The following is a 20,099-nucleotide window of genomic DNA, read 5'->3' as shown; positions in this document are numbered from 1 at the left end:
GACAAAATTATACAGATAGGGAAGAGGGTTGTGATTGTCACAGGTTAAGAAGCAGGTTAGGAATGAAAGGGGATGTGATTATAAAGGGGTCGCTGGAGGCATCCTTGTGCGCATGAAATGTTCTGTCTCTAGACTGTATCAAGGTCGGCTTTCCGGTTGTATGCTGTGCTACAGTTTTGCAAGTATTGCCACTGGGACAAAGGAGGTAAAGGCTTACATGAGATCTCTCTCTGTTCTTTCCCACAACTATAGTCCTTTAAAAATAAAAACATTATTTTTTTAAGTCATAGGACAGTCTTGAGTGAGGCCACTATGGCAGTGAGGGAAGTGACATGGAGTATGGGGGTGAGGAAGTGGGTGGAGGCGCTCTGGAGATGAACAGTGAGCAGAGCTAGAATGAGAGGGTGTCAGGTCACCAGAATCAGACCACTGGGCTGCAGGACAAGGGACTGTGACCATCCTTTGTCAACCTCAGAAGGTGAGGACCAGGAATGATGCTCTTCCTCCTTACTAGAACTCAGAGAGACAGAGAGAGAGAGAGAGAGAGAGAGAGAGAGTGTGTGTGTGTGTGTGTGTGTGCATGTGCACACGCATGCACACGCTCAGGTCCAGGCATCTGCAGGCAGACAATGGTGGGCAAGATGGCAGCCCCATTGCTGGCCATCACTGTGCCAAGTTGGTTTCTAACCTCTTAAAGCCTTCATCTTCTTCAGTAAAATGGGAATAAAAAGAGTACCATTGTGATGCTTGAATAATATTGGGTAGTTCAGGTGCCTGGGAGCTGAGAAGAGAGGATGTTTCATGTGCATCTAACATTTTTTTCACATCCTGAGACCCTGACCTGCCCACTTCCCTCCTCCATTGTTTTCATTGCTCATCTCATCCAGTGAATTTATTCTTCTTTGCCTTCTATGATGAACTGCCGTGTGGGATATTCTATAAAGAAAAAAATGGATGGATAAATGTACAGAGGAACATTGTCACCAACCTCACAATGACATATTTTGACAATAAATATTAAAGCATCAATATGGTGGGCAAAGGTAAAAGCTTCCAGTTAAAAGATAATTCCTGCAGATGTAATGTACAGGCTTTCCAGGTTATGCAGTGGTAAAGAATCCACCTGCCAATACAGGAGACGGGTTCAATCCCTGGGCCCAGAAGATCTCCTGGAGGACGAAATGGTAACCCACTCCAGTATCCTTGCCTGGGAAATCCCAAGGACAGAGGAACCTGGCAGGCTACAGTCCATGGGGTTGCAAAGAGTTGGACACGATGAGTGACTGAGCATACAAGCACATAATGTGCTATGGTGAATAGAGTTAATACTATACTGTATATTTGAAAATTGCTAAGAAAATAAATCATAAATGTTCTCATCACAAGAAAAAAAGTCTGTAACTATAGGTGATTGATGTTAATTAAATTTATTATGGTGATCATTTTGCAATCCATATATCAGGCCATTATCTTACTTACCTTAAACTAATATAATATTGTATATCAATTATTTCTCAATACAACTGGAGAAAACATTGAGGCATCTTACTTTTTGCTGACACTCACTTCATCTGAATTTACAGATTTGTTCTGCTTCCCCCACTAGTCTCTGGACCCAGAGGATGGAGACACTGACTGCTTCTCACTGGTCCCCACCATTTAGCAGGTATCTGCCAGTAAGGAGATTCTTCAGTATCTGTGGACTGGTTGATTTGTCACAGACACTTTATATCAGAGTTTAAATTACAAATTGTTGTTGGCTGCCTATACTAGGAGACATGACTTGTTTTTTCCCTGATACACATCTCCTTACATTTACTCCTTCATTTCAGTTCAGTTCAGTCGCTCAGTTGTGTCCGACTCTTTGCGACCCCATGAACTGCAGCACGCCAGGCCTCCTGGTCCATCACCAACTCCCAGAGTCCACCCAAACCCATGTCCATTGAGTCGGTGATGCCATCCAGCCATCTCATCCTCTGTCGTCCTCTTCTCCTCCTGCCCTCAATCTTTCCCAGCATCAGGGTCTTTTCCAATGAGTCAGCTCTTTGCATCAGGTGGCCAAAGTATTGGAGTTTCAGCTTCAGCGTCAGTCTTTCAAATGAACACCCAGGACTGATCTCTTTTAGGATGGACTGGCTAGATCTCCTTGCAGTCCAAGGGACTCTCAAGAGTCTTCTCCAACACTACAGTTCAAAAGCATCAATTCTTCGGCGCTCAGCTTTCTTTATGGTCCAACTCTCACATCATACATGACCACTGGAAAAACCATAGCCTTGACTAGACGGACCTTTGTTGGCACAGTAGTGTCTCTGCTTTTTAATATGCTGTCTAGGTTGGTCATAACTTTCCTTCCAAGGAGTAAGCGTCTTTTTATTTCATGGCTGCAGTCACCATCTGCAGTGATTTTGGAGCCCCCAAAAATAAAGTCAGCCACTGTTTCCACTGTTTTCCCATCTATTTGCCATGAAGTGATAGGACCAGATGCCATGATCTTAGTTTTCTGAATGTTGAGCTTTAAGCCAACTTTTTCACTCTCCTCTTTCACTTTCATCAAGAGGCTCTTTAGTTCCTCTTCACTTTCTGCCATAAGGGTGGTGTCATCTGCATCTCTGAGGTTACTGATATTTCTCCCGGCAATCTTGATTCCAGCTTGTGCTTCCTCCAGCCCAGCATTTCTCATGATGTACTCTGCATATAAGTTAAATAAGCAGGGTGACAATATACAGCCTTGACTTACATTCATATTAAAGACTTTTTTTTACTAAAATACATTTTGTCAGTGACTTACTCACAGCTTAGGTATAAACACTTCCCAAGGAACCTTTTTGCTGCAAAACTGACCCCCCTGAGTGAAGCATATTTATTTTGCAATTAACAAAGGGAAGAAGCCCCTGCCTGATGTAGGGCAGGTTCCAGCTCTCACCCCTGCAGACACGTGAAAAACCCCAGACCACAAACCATGATTCCGTTTCTGTCTTATGCCACAAGGAGAATTATTTTAAAATAGGCATGATGTAATATTCTGTGTAATAATATTGCCCAATATAATTGCTACTGTAGAAAACAGGAAGGGAGTGAGGTTACTAACGGTCAGTTTTGCTCATTCCCAGGTCACTGGCATAGAAAAGCATCCACTACCTGTCTGTCCAAGGACTGACCAAGTGTGAAATCTAGGTATTTTCCGCAGGTAGTCAGATGATATATTCTGCATTTGTGAACTTGGAATTTTTTTCAATAGCATGCATTGAACACAATTACAGCAAAAATTGAAATCCATCAAGGTTTACAGGGTAATAACAAAGGTAAATGGAGTACTTCTTAGTAGAAGTTCTAGAATAACTTGTAAACATCACATCATGATAGCTCCAGCTAAAGATTATTGCTGCAAAGTGGAAAAAAGTGAGCTGGGGAAGCTTCTGAGACTTCAGAGCTTGAAGGGAGCTTAACCATCATCTGATAACAAGAACTAAGCCTGGGAGATTGTACTAGGTGCCCAGCACCTTGAACATTAGAGCCATTGATTCACTTAATCCTTACCACAGCTCCATGAGCCAGTGCTGTGTGCTTAGTCTCTCAGTTGTGTCCAACTCTCTGCAACCCCGTGGACTGTAGCCCTCCAGGCTCCTCCATACATGGGATTCTCCAGGCAAGAATACTGGAATGGATTGCCATTCTCCTCCAGGGGATCTTCCCAACCCTGGAATCAAACCCAGGTCTCCTGCACTGCAGGCAGATTTTTTACCAACTGAGCCACCAGGGACATTCAAGAATACTGAAGTGGGTAGCCTATCCCTTCTCCAGGGGATCCTCCAAACCCAGGAATAGAACTGGGATCTCCTGCATTGAAGGTGGATTCTTTACCAGCTGAGCTACCAGGGAAGCCCATGAACCAGACTCTATAATTATTCTTCACTCTATTATATTTCACAACGGGGAAATAAGGCACAGAGAGGTTATGTAACTTACCTGGGGTCACACAGCAAAAAAGTACCAATCTCAGATCCAAAATAGTCAGGGTTGGCTCCAGAAGTTGCAGATTCTTTTTTTCCTGTAAGAAGGATATTTTTTCTTTTCTTTTTTAAAGTAAAGCACAAATATTTTAATGTTAAAACTTGATAAATTGTGCATGTCTATTCACTTACTTAGGACGTCCCAGGTAGCTCAGTGGTAAAGAATCTGCTTGCAATGCTAAAGATGCAGATTCGATCCCTGAGTTGGGAAGATCGCTTGGAGGAGTGCATGGCAACCTACTCCAGTACTCTTGCCTGGGAAATCCCATGGACAGAGGAGCCTGGTGGGCCATAGACCATAGAGTTGCAAAGAGTTAGATACTACCGAGTGACTAAACAGCAAATACACCTAAATATCAACTACAAAATAGAACATATTCATCTGTGAAAATGTTTCTTGGGCACTTGCTCCATCAATTCCAGTCTCTAGAAGTAAACACCATAGATTAGTGTTTATTCTTGATCTCTGTTTAATTGGAATACCATATATACTATTTTGTGTATTCCTTCTTTCACTCCATATTATGTATTTGAGATTCACCCTTGTTGTTGTACATACTCATGGTTCATTCCTTTACACACAGTTTTTTCATTCTCTTATTGATGACACTTGTGTTGTTTCCAGTTTGAGACTATTATAAATAAAGATGCTATCAACATTCTTGTAAATGTATCTTGGTGGACATAAATATTAATTTCTCTTGAGAATATATCTAGCAGTGAAATTGATGGGTAATGGGACAAGAATGTGGTTAACTTGAGTAGATACTACCAACCAGTTTTCCAAATTTATACCAACATATTCCCACCAGCCATGTAAGAGTTCCAGCTGGCCCACATCTTTGCATTTCCAGTTTTTGTTTTTTTTTTCTTTTTTACTGTAGCTGTTCTCTTGGGTGTTTGCTGATTACAGCACCAAGGTTTTAATTTGCCTTTCTCTACTGACTAGTGATGTGTCTGTTCAATTCCCCCCCCCCATTTTAAAATTGGATTGTTTTTAAAAAATTGGATTGTTTTGTGTTTAACGACTTGTAGAATTTGCCTACCTGTTCTACATATATGTTCCCTGTTGCCCAAATATTTTGTGAATATGTTCTCCCAGTCTGCAGCTTGCCATTTAGCTTCTTAATTTTTTTTTTTTATGATTAGCGTTCCTAGTTTTAACAAAATCCAATTTGTCAATATTTTCCTCTGTGGTTATAGGTTCTTTGTATGTATGTCTTTAAGAAATCTCTACCTACCACAAGAATATGAAAATATTTTTAATATTTTCTTCTAAAAGTGCCATTGTTTTGGTTTTCAGTTCTCAGTTTATGATCCACCTTGAATTAATTTCTGTGTGTGCCGAAAGGCAGAGGCCAAAGTTTATTTTTCTGTATATTTAATAGCTCCAAGCATCAGTTTGCTGAAAACACCATCCTTTTTCCCCTGAATTGCACCAGCACTTTGATTTCATCACATCACCATACATGAGAGGAAGGTGCCTTTCTGGAGTATCTATTCTTCCCAACAGCTGTCCATTGGTCTTACACCAATATTGCACCATCTTTGTTACATTGTTTAAAAAGTAAGTCCTGGAATAGGATAACATCCTGGGTCCTTCGGATTTCCACATAGATTTTAAAATCGATTTATCAGTTGTCATCCCAAAAGGAGGGGGAGAGGAAAGGCAAACCTAGTGGAATTTTGACTGGGATTGAATCCATCAATAGATTACTTCATGTGAAGCCCTCATCTTGGTGGTTTAGTCACTAAGTCATGTCTGACTCTTGCGCCCCCATAGACCATAGCCTACCAGGTTCCTCTGTCCATGGGATTCTCCAGGCAAGAATGCTGGGAAGACCACAGGTGCTCCCCAGAGAAGAGCACATCTTGACAGCATTAAGTACCCGACGCTGTGCTATTCTTAGTTGCTCGGCGACTATGTTCTATTTCATAGATCGTATTTAGGTGTGTTTGCTGTTGTTTAGTCACTAAGTCCTGTCCAACTCTTTGTGACACCAAGGACTGTAGCCCACCAGGCTCCTCTGTCTGTGGAGATTCTCCAGGCAAGAATACTGGAGTGGGTTGCTATGACCTCTTCCAGGGGATCTTCCCAACTCAGGGATCGAAGCCAGCTTTCCCACATTATAGGAGGGTCCTTTACCTTCTGAGCCATAAAGGAAGCCCAAGAATACTGGAGTGGATAGCCTATCCGTTCTCCTGGGGACCTTCCCAACCCGGGAATCGAACCAGGGTCTCCTGCATTGCAGGCAGATTCTTTACCAACCGAGCTACCAGGGAAGCCCCTTAAAGATCCTAACCCACTAGTATAGAATATCTCACCATGTATGCATCATCTACAGTGTCTCTCTTCAGTATTACCAAGTTTTAAGTTCATCTTTAGCTAGAGTTATTCTTTTTTTATTATTGTAAAGGATATGTTTTAAACTCATTGTCCAATTATTTGCAGTATGTAGAAATAAAATTGATTTTTCTAGACTGACTTTGTATCTTGTAATCTTCCTAAAAGATTATTTAGGAATCTTTTCCTAAATAACTAAGCACTTATTCTTGCTTCACTATTTATTATTTCTTTCCTTCTGCTTGGTTTGGGTTTTGTTTGTGCTTCTTCCAGGTTCTTAAAGTGGAAGATTTAGGTTCTTAAAGTGGAAGTTTATTGATTTGAGATCTTTTTTAACTCTTACATCTATAAATTTCCCTCTAGATACTGCTTTCACTGTATCCTATAAGTTTTGGTATATTGTGCCTTTATTTTCATTCATTGTGAAGTATATTCTAAGTTCCCTTGTGGCTTCTTCTTTGAATATCTGATTACTTAGAATAGTGTTGTTTGATGTGCACATAGTGAATTTTCTAAAATCATTTATTAATGACAATAATGTACACATTTGTTTATAGATAGCTGAACTATGATGTTTGATTTTTTTTTTCTTAATTATTCATCCTGATTGGAATTAGCTTTTTGAATCTGTGGGTTGTTACCTTTCATAACATTTAGAAAATATTTGGCTATTATTTTTTTAAGTATCACTTTTCTCTCTACCCTCCTCCTTTGTTCTCCTCCCTTCTCCCTGTTTTTCTCCATCTTTCCCTCCTTCTCTTCCCTAGGACTCCGGTTACATCCATGTTGATATTAATCACACCCTCCCTACCTGTCTCACACTTTGTTCTATTTTCACAATTTTTTCTCTCTCTGTGATTCATTTTGGATATTTTCTCTTGATCTATCTTTAAACATAATAATCTTGTGTCCTGTTATATCCAGTCTTCTATCAAAGCCATCTGAAACACCCTCATTTCAGATATTCGTTTGCCCTTCCAGAAAGCCCATTTGACAATTTTTGTAGATTCCAGTCCTTCATTGAAATGCTCCCACTTTGCACCCAGCTTTGTCTTTCTTTTACCCTATTATAACATATTTGTCACAGTAATTTTGAAGTCCTTATTCTCTGGGTCATTCTCAGAAGGCTGGCCTCTAAACATACCAGTTGTTTCCACAGACAAGGAATGAACTGTGTCTCCTGATGTCTGTGCTCTGGTTATTGTATTTGTTCATCAACTTTCACCTGCCAGTTGGGACGTCTGGGTTGGTTTGCCTTAGAGTCTGTGACCGCACCCCCAGGAACCAGGCCAGGAAGTACATGTTGCAGCAGTAACTCCAATGCAATAACCCAAACAGTGTTGAGTCACCGGAGATCAGGAGGCACTTTTCCCTTAACAGTTTGGGAAGCTAGTTGTCTCGAAACCATTTTCACCATTTTCCCTGAATGGCCCATTGACACTTAGGATTGCCAATACACCCATCACAACCCACAGTTTGAGTAAATTGTTCTTTATTTCTCAAAAAGTCCTAAAACTGATGTTAATGACAATTTAACTAAAGTAGCCTGTGGTGCATGGTACAAACCCTATTGAACAAAGGTAACTCATGGTTACCATAACTGGTTCACTGGGGTTTTGTCTGCCTCTGTCAATGGAGGATTTTGAGGGATTTTGTAAAGGTTTGTGACTGGAAATGAGCCCCTATATGGGCACTGTGATTTGTGATAAATATCTCACCTGGAAGAACTGAGAGTGCTCCGATTCTCTTATGCCTCAATTGCTACACAATAGCATTTGACACAATGCAGATACCTTGTTATTTCAACTGCACCAAGTTTTCAACTCTTAACCACAGGAGAGATCAGAAGCGCTATTTGGGCTGTCAGCTGGCAATGCCTGGAAGGGTTTCAAAGAAACCACACCAGGCAAGGATTCAGACCTAGAACTGAGGCCATGAGCACTATGCACAGGGCCCTGTGGACGGGGGAACAGCCTGGGGTCTGCTCCCTGATGTCCAGTGTCCCTGGAGCCTTTCTGGCCCCACCTTTCCCAGCCAACCTCATCCCCACCGTGCTGGTCTGTCTCCTGCCGGTTGAGCACCGGTGTCCCAGCACCCTCACACTGCCCTTCATGTCTCCAGTCTGGACATCCTGCACCTGTCCATCACCTGATATGGGCTCTGGATGTGCGTGGGTCCCAAGGCCTCTCATAAGAAGCGGTGCCCACTCTGTGCTCCCTCCCCGGAGGGCCTGAGTTCCCAGAGGAGATCAGGACACACATCTGAGGCCAATACTGTTCCTGCCACGTGACACCAACACAGCTTCAGTGGAACCTGGCTTTGCCCAGTCATCCTGGCCAAGCTCGTTGTCCAGTGGTTCCTCCCGCTTCCCCCACCCCTGCATTTCCTAGGATCCTGGCCCTCCCCCAGCTCATGACCTCTCCCTCCTGAGTAGCTGCAGGGCCCTGATGACTCTAGCAGCACCTTAAACAGGCAGGGAACAAGTGTGCCCCTAGGTGGGGGGCCCCTGGTGCTGACAGCTATGTGAACGCATCTGGGACACTCGATTCCCTCCTGAGAGCAGCCGAGATCCACAGCTCTCAGGGCTCCTCCTGAGGGCAGCTGAGTGTGGCCACCTGTGAGCCCTGAATCACTGGATCCTGGGGGCTCCGCAGGGCTGTGGGGGGGAATCCATTCCACCAGATGTCACCCTCCTCCCCCTTTGCTTCATCATCTCAAGAATGTGATGTCTTTCCAGCTCCACATGCTTGACGGCCACTCTTCTCCTGTCCCCGCCATGGTGACCGACCCGGGATGGTATCCAGTTCCCCCTTTTCTGATGGACTCACTCCATGCCTGTCCTGTGTCCTGTAGCAATGCCTGCAACCTGGAATCCCCCCAGCAGGGACCCCCCGAGACCCTGATGGCAAAGGTCTTGGTGTCCAGAGTCTGAACAGCTTCCAGGTGATGCAAATATGAATTCAAATATTAGAACGAGAGACCTGGACCTAAAGGTGAATGTGCATGAGAAATTCCTGGGAATTTTCCTTGTCAGACACACCATGCCACACACAGTCAGTGGGTGAGCCCTGGCGCTTTTACCCAGCTCCTCCGAATGCCCGAAGCACCTGTCTCCCTGTGAATACGGGCGTCGTCCTCATGAAGTCCTCCCTGGAGGTGAGCTTGAGGACTCCTCTCCCTGATGTGTCATTGATGTGCAGCCCTCCCCCCAGCCCCGGCACTTACACTCCTGTCATCAGTGACCTCACTCAGTCATGTCCAACTCTTTGCAACCCCATGGACCGTAGCCCACCAGGCTCCTCTGTCCTTGGGATTCTCCTGGGAAGAATACTGGAGTGGGTTGCCATTTCCTTCTCCAGGGGATCCTCCCAGCCCAGGGATGGAACCCACATCTCCTGTGTCTCCTGATTTGCAGGCAGATTCTTTACACACTGAGACATCAAGGAAGCCCCACAATACGATGAGTCCTGCCATAACCAGGCTGCCCAGTAGAATCTCCTGGGGGAGGGGCTATGATCACCACAGACTCATGAATTGGAACCTCTGGGTAGGATTCAGGAAAGAGTATCCTGATGGCCACACCTCAGAACCCATCCTGAGTGACAGGATGGCCCAGGTGGACAGAGGGCTGGATGCCCCAATACCCGATTCCTCTCACATCCCTTCGCCAATGCCCCCAACCCCTGGCAGCTTTATCTCCATGCTAGAGGTGGCTGTCCTCCTTCCATCACCCAGCCTGTTGCACTGAGTCTGTCCAGCTGCCTGTTCCATGTGGCCATGTGTCTGAGGTCACTACAGGGCAGGAGCAGGCCCCTGAGGGCATGAGGATGGGGGGTGGTTTTCTCCTGATGAACCACAGGATAAGAAATGAAAAGTGAAACATAAGCCCCAGTCAACTGCCTTATTTGCAGTCTCAGAAAAATGTCCTAGAGCCTCTTCTCCAGATGCCAAAGCTGAAACAGCTTAAGAACACCTAGCAGCAGAACCAGATGACAAGGGCAGAGACTTTTGCCCCTCAACACAGGAAAAGAGGTCCTAGGACATCCCCAGGCATCAGCTGCAAGTTCTTATAGCCACCTCTACCCGTGGAACAATTTCGGAATGTGGAAACTGGAAAACCACGTAAGAATTTCTCACACAGTTGAGATTGAAAAATAGATAGATCGAGCTGTGGGCTGATAGAAATCACAAGTGTGTTGGCCAAATCTCAAATCTCACCAGGACAGCCTGGGTCCTGCCCACGTGGCTGGGACAGTCCCAGTGGCCCTGAGGGAAGGCTGTTTGTGTTCCTACGAGCAAGAGGAGAGACGAAAGCAAAGCTAGCAAGTACCTCTCTCAGGGCCAGGGGACCTTGAGGGCAGGGGTGTCAGGTAGCTGGGGGTCTGCATGGGTTGCTTTTGTTTAGTCACTAAGTCGCGTCCCACTCTTTGTGACCCCGTGGACTGCAGCATGCCAAGCTTCCCTGTCCTTCACTATCTCCTGCAGTTTGCTCATACTCATGTCCATTGAGTCAGTGATGCCAACTAACTATCTCATCCTCCGTCATGCCCTTCTCCTCCTGCCTTCAATCTTTCCCAACATCAGGGTCTTTTCCAATGAGTTAGTTCTTCACATCAGGTGGCCAAAGTATTGGAGCTTCAACATCAGTCCTTCCAATGAATATCCAGGGTTGATTTCCTTTAGGATTGACTGGGTTGATCTTCTTGTTCAAAAGCATCAATCCTTCAGTGCTCAGCCTTCTTTATGGTCCAACTCTCACATCCATACATGACTACTGACAAAACCATAGCTTTGACTAGACAGACCTTTGCTGGCAAAGTGGTGTCTCTGCTTTTTAATATGCTCTCTAGGTTTGTCATAGCTTTTCTTCCAAGGAGCAGGTGTCTTTTAATTTCTTGGCTGCAGTCACCATCTGGAGTGATTTTGGAGCCCAAGAAAATAAAGTCTCTCACTGCTTCCAATGTGCTGAAAATCCCCACAAGGTCACCATCAAATGTGGATGAGTCAAAAACATATCACAGTCAGGTCTCTGGGTGATGACATTGGGGTCCGGGCATGGAAAGCTGGCCATCCGGCACAGCAGGCTGTGCAAGGTGGCCGAGAACATGGGGCCACATCACCCAGTGTCTACAACCTATGAGAACCAGCCTTGACCACTGAGTGCCTAAGAAAATTCCATCAGGCAGTGAACAGTCCTCTTCCAACAGAGCTGAAGAGCAGCCGAGGGGTAACTGTGATTCAATGTCAGCCTGTCTCCCAGCCGTGCTCTTTAAGTCACCCCAAACCCAGAACAAAATTGTGAGCTGGTTAACAGGACATGGACTTCCAAAGGCTTTTTGCCTCTTGGAATCACAGAAATCCCTGCTTAAAGATTTTGGATCTTAGACTCTCTTTATAAAATCCTGCTGGAGCCCTGGAGAAAGAATTTCTAAGCTCAGCTCCCTCCCGGCTCATGCACTGTCAGCTGCCCTCGGCACCGACCTCCAATCCACGAGGGCACACCACATCCGGAGAGTTGGCAGTCCCACGCAGGGCGTGCCATGGCTTTCTCTGGCTTATTGTTGAGCATTGAGAATGCATTTTCCCATAGATGCTGGGGTTAGGTTCCCAGGCCCATCTATAAAAGACTGTTTTTGTTTCATTTGTAGATAAACTGCATTACTGCCATTCTTCATGACACTACAATATGGAGCTCTCAGTATAGAGATCTCTCCAACACTGAGCTTGTCAGAAAATGCCTCCAGTTCAGGCCTCCAGAAGGTGTGGTTCAGTGACCCAGGTCCTGGGGTGCCCATCTGTCCAGGTGGAAGTCCAGGAGGGTGGTTCAAGGCTGTGGTGTCAATCCCGAGCAGGGCTGCGAGTCAGGGAGGAAAAAGATGGGAAGAACTGATCCCCAGCCTGAGGCAAGCTCTCATACATCAAGAATATCAGCTGGTCCCCCAAAGTCTGCAGGGGAAGCCTTGAACATCCTGCTAAAGTTTCTGATCCCACGCAAGCAAGAGTGGATGGAGTGACTCCAGCCAGAGGTCCCCATCTGGACAAAGGCTTTAATCTGGAGAAGAAAAGTTAAGGTTCATCCCTCAAGCTGAGTTGGATCCCTCAGGAAGGCTGTCATTGCTTTCATCTCTATTATACCAAGTCCAGACTCAGCAGCACTCGATGTCCTGATTGATTGGGGATGTCTGCCAAGGGAAAAGACAGGGATAGTCTACCTGGTGGGATGCACCCTCCCTGGGAAAGTCAGTTGTTGTTTAAGTCGTTCAGTCATGTCCGACTCTTTGCAGCCCCATGGACTGTAGCCTGCCAGGCTCCTCTGTCCGTGGGATTTCAGCACCTCCCTGATTTTTAGAATTCTCCCAGGAAAGATGTGCTCTTATATACAAACAGACATTTGGAGCATTTTCAGAAGTCCATAATAGAAGCATTACTTGTCAGAGATTATACAGTTGGGCATATATGTAAATCTAAAAATATCTTACACCAAATGATATCTATACAATGTACAGAAAAAGAAAGTGGCCATGTTCTGCGGGAAAGGTGTTGTCTTTGGGTACATGAACTAAGTGTACCCTGGAAAGTGGATATCAGTACTATTGAAAATTGTAAGTATCCAGGAAAACGTAGTTATGCGGTCACTGTGTGTATATAGTTGCTAAGTTGTGTCTGACTCTTTGTGACCCCAAGGACTGTAGCCTGCCAGGCTCCCCAGTCCATGGGATTCTCCAGGCAGGAATACTGGAGTGGGTTGCTGTGCCCTCCTCCAGGCCACTATGCATTACACGTGAATTTTTATTGTGATTGTATCTCACCAGACTTTGTGTGCATTTCCCCTGTTGGGGAAAGTAAACTACTATTTCATTGATTGTTTTGCAACATAATTTAAATGATGCTTTATCTCTAGAATGCAGGCTTAATAGCTCAGTTGGTAAAGAATCCTCCTGCAATGCAGGAGACCCCAATTCAATTGCTGGTTCTGAAAGATCCACTGGAGAAGGGATAGACTACCCACTTCAGTATTCTTGGGCTTCCCTGGTGGCTCAGCTGGTAAAAAATCCACCTGCAATGTGGGAGGCCTGGGTTCGATCCCTGAGTTGGGAAGATTCCCTGGAGGAGGGCGTAGCAACCCACTCCAGTATTCTTGCCTGGAGAATCTCCATGGATAGAAGAGCCTGGTGGGCTACAGTCCATGGGATCACAGAGTTGGACACGACTGAACTACTTTCACTTTCACATCTCTAGAATACTAAAATTTTATTATTGTGGCTTTAAAATGTTTTTCTTCTGCAATTACCCCTCAAACTGTAGGTTTCCGTGTAGGTTTAGGAATCACCCCTCATGTAGTGTTTATGCGGGGTACGTGTTCCAGACCTCGAGGGGAACATGGCATCAATCCCGGAACAGGAGGCTCCTTGGGAGATTTCAATATTCATGATGCTCCACTGAGAGAATTAGCTTCAGCACAAACAGCCCAAGGCCTATTGACCTACAAGCATTTATGTGGTCCCCAACTGTGCCCTCCAGCAGAGCTGTGCGTGCTGGTCCAGAGCTTCAGGTAGGAAGCGCTGGTTAGCTCCCTGACCCCTGCAGAGGTCAGGTCTCCACTGAAATCCACTGCGAAACTTTCATGTTTTTTTTTAATAAAAAAGCTTTATTTATTAATGTAAGTGAGTGCAACTCACACAAAGCAACCACATTTAGGACACCTTCCTAAATGAATGAATGAATGAAAGGTAGATAGATGATAGATATAGATGTGGATGGATGATAGAGATAGAAATGGACAGAAAATAGATGAATGATATATAATGGGTGGATAATGTATAGAGAGATGGATGAACAGATAGATGATAGAAAATAGATCGATAATAGTATTAATAGATGGATAAATAGATACACAGATGGATGGATGAATAAATAATGAATTAGATAGAGGGAGATATGACAGCTGAAAGGTAAAACAAACTTTTAGATGAGTAAATGCCTGACTTTGTCCCGTTTGCTGGTCTTTATTTGACTTCTGCTCTGAGGTCTAAATTCTGGGCTGAGGACGCAGCTCTTCCTGGTTGAAGGTTTGCTCTGCATTCCAGAGCCCACTCCTTAAGGACGGGCCGTCTTGCTCCTTAAGGACTGGCCGCGTGGGCTCCTGGTTGTCAAGGCCTCAGCCATAACGTCTGATCACAGTCAATAGCCTGGTTTCTCCTTCTAAGCTTGTTGCTAAGGCTCCTGCAGCCCCTCTCTGCCTGAGGGGAGAAGGATGCAGGAAGCCAGGCTCCCAAGCCCTCCGGCAGCCTAGCGGTGTCAGACTGCAGCCGGCTGGGCAGAGTGCCCTCCTGGAGTGTGGTCACCGCTGCACTCATCCTCGCCACAGCTGCTGCGTGTAAAATAGACCTAGCAGTGTTCACCCCAGAGGTGGGGGAGGTGTGTGTCCAGGCTGCCAGCACCTGGCCATCCCTCCCGCTCATCACTGGCCTGCAGAGTTAAGTAAAATAGAAACATATAAACATGGGCTTCTGATCAGCTGGCTTGTTTATAAGCCTTAGCTAGTCTGTTTGATACACTAGATTTTAATATTTCACACTTTCTCCCAAGTAGAAAATGTTTGCAAACTGTTTCCATTATTTATGGAAATAATAATTTCCTTTTTCCAAGCGTCTTACATATGCCTGGCACCTCCTTGAGCTGTTATCATGTTTCCCACACTCACTCCTTAGGACAGCCTGTGGTGTCATGTTAGTCTCTCAGTCATGTTGACTTTTTGTGACCCCATGGACCATGGCCCACTAGGCTCCTCTGTCCATGGAATTCTCTAGGCAAGAATACTTCAATAGGTTGCCATGCCCTTCTCTAGGGGATCCTCCCAACCCAGGGATTGAACCTGCATCTCCAGCATCGCAGGCAAATTCTTTACTGTCTTAGCCACCAGGGAAGCCCAGGATAGCCTAGAGGTGGGGTATTATGTGGGGTGACCAGCTATCAGGTTTTTTTCAGGACTGAGAGACGAAGGGTGAGGAGTTCCTGGAATGTGGGACTTTCAGTGATAAACCAGCGTGAATTGATCACCCTGTATTAGCCCTATTTTATGGATGAGGCAACTGAGGCTCAGAGGAGTCCACAGCTTGTCCAGGGCAAACAGGGAGTGGGCAGCTGGATCCTTATCTTGTTGAGTCCAATGCCAAGGCCTGTGCTCCCGGCCGCCCACCGGAGGTTGCTCCTGCACATTCTCATTTATACAGAACCATCAAAACATCTTTCCTAATGATCTAGACTCAGAATGTGCTGAGAATGTCGGTTTCCCAGCCTTAAAATAATCCTGAGGACATTGGAGCAGAACATGGGATGGACTTGCGTGGACCTAAGCTTCACATGCAGCTCCCAACCCTGAGGACACCCCACACCTGCCTCTGGCTCCCCGCCCCACATCACATCTCCCATCCGGGTGGATGGCCCTTGTCCTGCTCAAGCCCCAGCCCATCCTTCTGAACCCTGGCATTGTCCCCCCACCAGGGGCTCTGCCCTGCCCCACCCACCTGAGGACTTAAGGACCAAACTTTTCAGAAAGGGTGAGGAAGAGGAAGGTCTCTATTTACAATAAGATGAAATATACGTGCTTATTGTAACAAAATAAAGATACATGAACAAATGCTTATGACCTTCTTTACCTCTACCACACACACTCAATGCCAGTGTAAAAGGCTGGTGTATACCTGCCATGGACTGAATTGTGTCCCCCCAGATTCATAGGTGAAGCCCTAACATACCTGTGAAAGTGTTTGGAGGTGAGGGCTTTGGAGGTAATAAGGTTGGGGGGGTGGCGGTGTTCATAATGAAATTAGCAACCTTGTAAGGAGAGAAGACAGAGAGCTTTCTCCTTTCTCTCTATCTCTCACTGTCTCTCTGTCTCTCTGTGTTTGTCTCTCTCTGCCATGTGAGGACACAGTGAGAAGATGTCCATTTGCAAACCAGAAGAGGACTCTCATCAGAACCCAACCCTGCCCAGAGACCCAACCCTGGTCTTGGTCTTTCAGCCTCTAGAATCATGAGAAGCAAATTTCTGTTCTTGACAAGTCACTCAGTCTGTGGTATTTTGTTATAATAGCCTGAGCAGAACAAGAAATTATCCCTCCATAATTTTCTCTTTAGTCATAAAATAAACAATTGTGTGCACTTGTGTGTGTGATTTATGTAAAATGTTTTCTTTTAAGTAGATATGGAACTATATTTGACATATTGCTTTTTTATCACATGAAAGGATCTCACAGCAAAATAAAGATATCTTGCCAATTGTTTTATTGACCACATCATTGAATTGTAAATGCCATAAATTATTCAGCCACTTCTTTATGTATGAACATGGAATGTCTGACTTTTTTTTTTTTTTTCTGTTAATAAAGACAACCCTAGTTACTTTTTTTTTCTTTGTTCTTTCTCAGCTGATCTAAATGTCACTTACATCTTAGCTTGATTCAGAGAATGGACAAAAATATTGCATTCTCTGTGAGCCATGGTTTTTCCTTACCTTAGTTTGTTTCTAAGAAATTGACAGTTTTTCTTTGACATGTATTTTTCCAATTTTGCCTCTTATATTTGAAACAGGGTTTTCTTTGATTTGGCAGGACTATCTTTTCCACTTGCTCAACTAAGACTGTGAAACACTCACTTTCCAATAAGATAACGGTTACCTACATTGCTAATCTCCTATTTTAACCACATGACACAGATGTGAGGGGTGAGTGAGGTTCATCAACTGCAAAACTAAAAAGCTACAGCTTTAAGAAGCAGTGTGTTGAGAATGGCTATCAGCTAGCTGTTGGGGGGTAGGGTTGGGGGTGGGGAGGGAATATCTCTGACTTATAGAGTTTCCCAGTTTCCAAGTGCAAATGCTCCCACCATTGATCAGTTTCAAGTTCCAACGCAACTTCACTGACCACAGCGTTAGGAAGAGACCATCACAGAGTATTCCCATCATACTGGTACCACGGACGTCAATAACTTCAAGAACACAAGTAAGAGTAAAATGTGTTAAAAAATGATCAGGAAGTGGTGTGGTTTAAGTGTTTATTACCTTTGGTTTTAAAATCCCTTATTTTGAAGAATGACTGGATTTGCCATTGGCTCTCGTGGGCTGGAGGAAGCCCACACTGGCGCAGCCTGCGCGGGGTCCCCAGCCGTGTGATCGGCCGCCTCCGTATTCCTTTCCTCCTGTACCAGCCCGAGGCACATCACTCATGCAGGGGAGGCTCGCCTAAACAATGTGGTTGGCTGCGCAAGGAATTCTTCACTTCGGCACACAGAAAGTGCTTATGGTTTTAGAAAACTATCTTCCCACCTTCTAACCACTAAGGTTTAAAAAAACAAAAATCTCAGGCCCAGTTTTCCAGGAGGACCCTGATAGGTGAACTCAGGAAGCTCCCGGCTGCTTTTCCACACACCACACGTTTACCTTTTCCATCAACAAAAACGACTGGCCTTGGTTAGTTTGTTTACTAAACAGTTTCATAATAGTTTAAGTAAGTTTTGGCAGTTGTCCATTTTCTCTGACTATTTTAAAGGCTGTTGTTAGTGCCTCAGAGTCACGTGGTCCAGTGAAGCGATCTCTGAGAGATGGAAGAGCCAGCCTCTGCTCCTGAACCTCAGCTCACCCACATGTGGTCCTGGGCAAGCCCATCTTTTTTCCTACCTCTTCCCCTTAAAGGGAGAAGGCATATCCAGCCAAGAAGGTGCAGGAAACTCATGCTGCCCAAGTGTAAGATCTGAACAGAGAAACTGTGGCCAAAGGCAGATTCGAAATTCTTGAGGCCCCGGTAGGACATGGAAGCGCAGAGCCACAGCCTCACCGGGATCTGGTATTGGAAGCAGGTGTCAAGGTCAAGAGTGAGCCAGCCTCCACTTAAAGCCAAGGAGGGGCAGCCCGGCCTTGCTGGTGACAAGCAGCTGAGAAACAGCTGCTGCAGACAGCTCTGGGGGTGATGTCCTCTAGGATGAGGACAGCAGGGAAGTTATGGGCATCACCAATGCCATACAGGGACCCCCAACCACAGAGAAGGACAGAAGGCTGGCCTGGGTGGGGAGGGTGTGAGGGTGCAAGTCAGCCACAGAACCAGTGGTGAGTGAGACGGAAGCCCAGGGGGACAGATAGACACAAACAAAATTCTCACCCCCAGTGAACCTGCAACCCTAAATTTAAAGGTCAAATGAAACACTGAAACATGAATTTACTCCAAATAAATTTAATTTTATCAGATATTCTGGCAGACACAAATTTTAAAAATTACTTTTTTTAAAAGAAAAAGTTTTATGACAAAATTATGTATACAGAAGAGCCACTCAAAACTGTAGGAAAGGAAAGATAGAATTATTCAAAAAAAAGTTAAAACACTATTATACCTGACAGAAAAGAACAAAGTAATGTACATAAAGGGAGAAATTGCTGTTATATTATAAATAGATAATTAGTTGAATGAATAAATAAATAAATAGGCTGGCTCTTTAAAAAAAAACTCTATTAGAATAGAAAAACCAAGAGTTAACCTAATTATCTAAAAGGAACAGAAAATAAAAACAGATTTGTTGATGGTTCTTGAAGCTTGATCAAGGGTATAGTCTTTGTCATACTGCTCTCTCCACTTCTATGCTTAGAAATTTTTATTACAAGGTAAAGAGAAAAAGACAGAGAGAGAAAAATAATCGGGAAATATTAACCAAGAGCTATATATCAATATCAGACAAAACGTAAGGAGAAATCATAACAGCAAATCGAGAGTGTGGGCCCCCAGCCTAAGGTTGCACTCACAGGACAACTGGACAGTCAGGGTCAGCAGCTAGCTAGTCCCCAGCTCTCAGCCCCACTGTCTGATGGCTCCCCTGGGCCATCAACTTGCCCTGCATCTCTTCCTGCTCTGCCTTCTGCAGACAAGCCTGGATAAGCCTTCAGATGCAGAGATGAAGATACTGGTAGCTGGAAGTTGGGCAAAACTTCCCTGAGGGCACTAACAGACCGGTCACCAGCGAGAACAGGCATTTTTCAGGCACATACAGAACATCTAAAAAATTCACCTGCAATCTGGGGCACAGAGCAAGTCTCAAAAATTTTCAAGCTTAGCTGCATTAGCATCACCTTCTTTGTACCTAAGTAAGAGATGAACCACAGAAAATAACTTGGGGGGACTTCCCTGTGGCCCATGGGTGAGAATCCACCTGTCAATGCCGGGGACATGGGTTCGATCCCTGATCTGGGAAGATTCCACAGGCCACAGAGCAATTGAGCCCATGTGCCACAACCACTGAGCAGTTCCCACAGCAAGGGAAGCCACCGCAATGAGAAGCCTGCCCACCAAAATGAAGAATAGCCCCGGCATAGACAAATATATAACATTATAAAAAATAACCTGGGGACAGGGAATTAATAAATAAACTTCTAACTAATGATTTAAAAAAACTAAATTGGAATTGTGCTGTGCGCTCAGTTGCTTCAGTCATGTCTGACCCTTTGCGACCCCGTGGGCTATGTAGCCCACCAGGCTCCTCTGTCTGTGGGATGCTCCAAATAAGAATACTGGAGCGGGTTGCCGTTTCCTTCTGCAGGGGATCTTCCCCACCCAGGGATCAAACTGGAGTCTCTTATGTCTCCTGCATAGACAGATGTGTTCTTTACCACTAGCGCCACCTGGGAAAGCCCAAATTGAAATTAGAAAATACTTTTTTAAAACCATTACATCTTAAATCTAGAGGGATGCAACTAAAATATT

This window comes from Cervus canadensis, chromosome 7 (genome assembly GCF_019320065.1).
Source record: "Cervus canadensis isolate Bull #8, Minnesota chromosome 7, ASM1932006v1, whole genome shotgun sequence".
NCBI classification, from domain to species: Eukaryota; Metazoa; Chordata; class Mammalia; order Artiodactyla; family Cervidae; genus Cervus; species Cervus canadensis.
Note: the sequence above shows the minus strand (reverse complement) of the source record.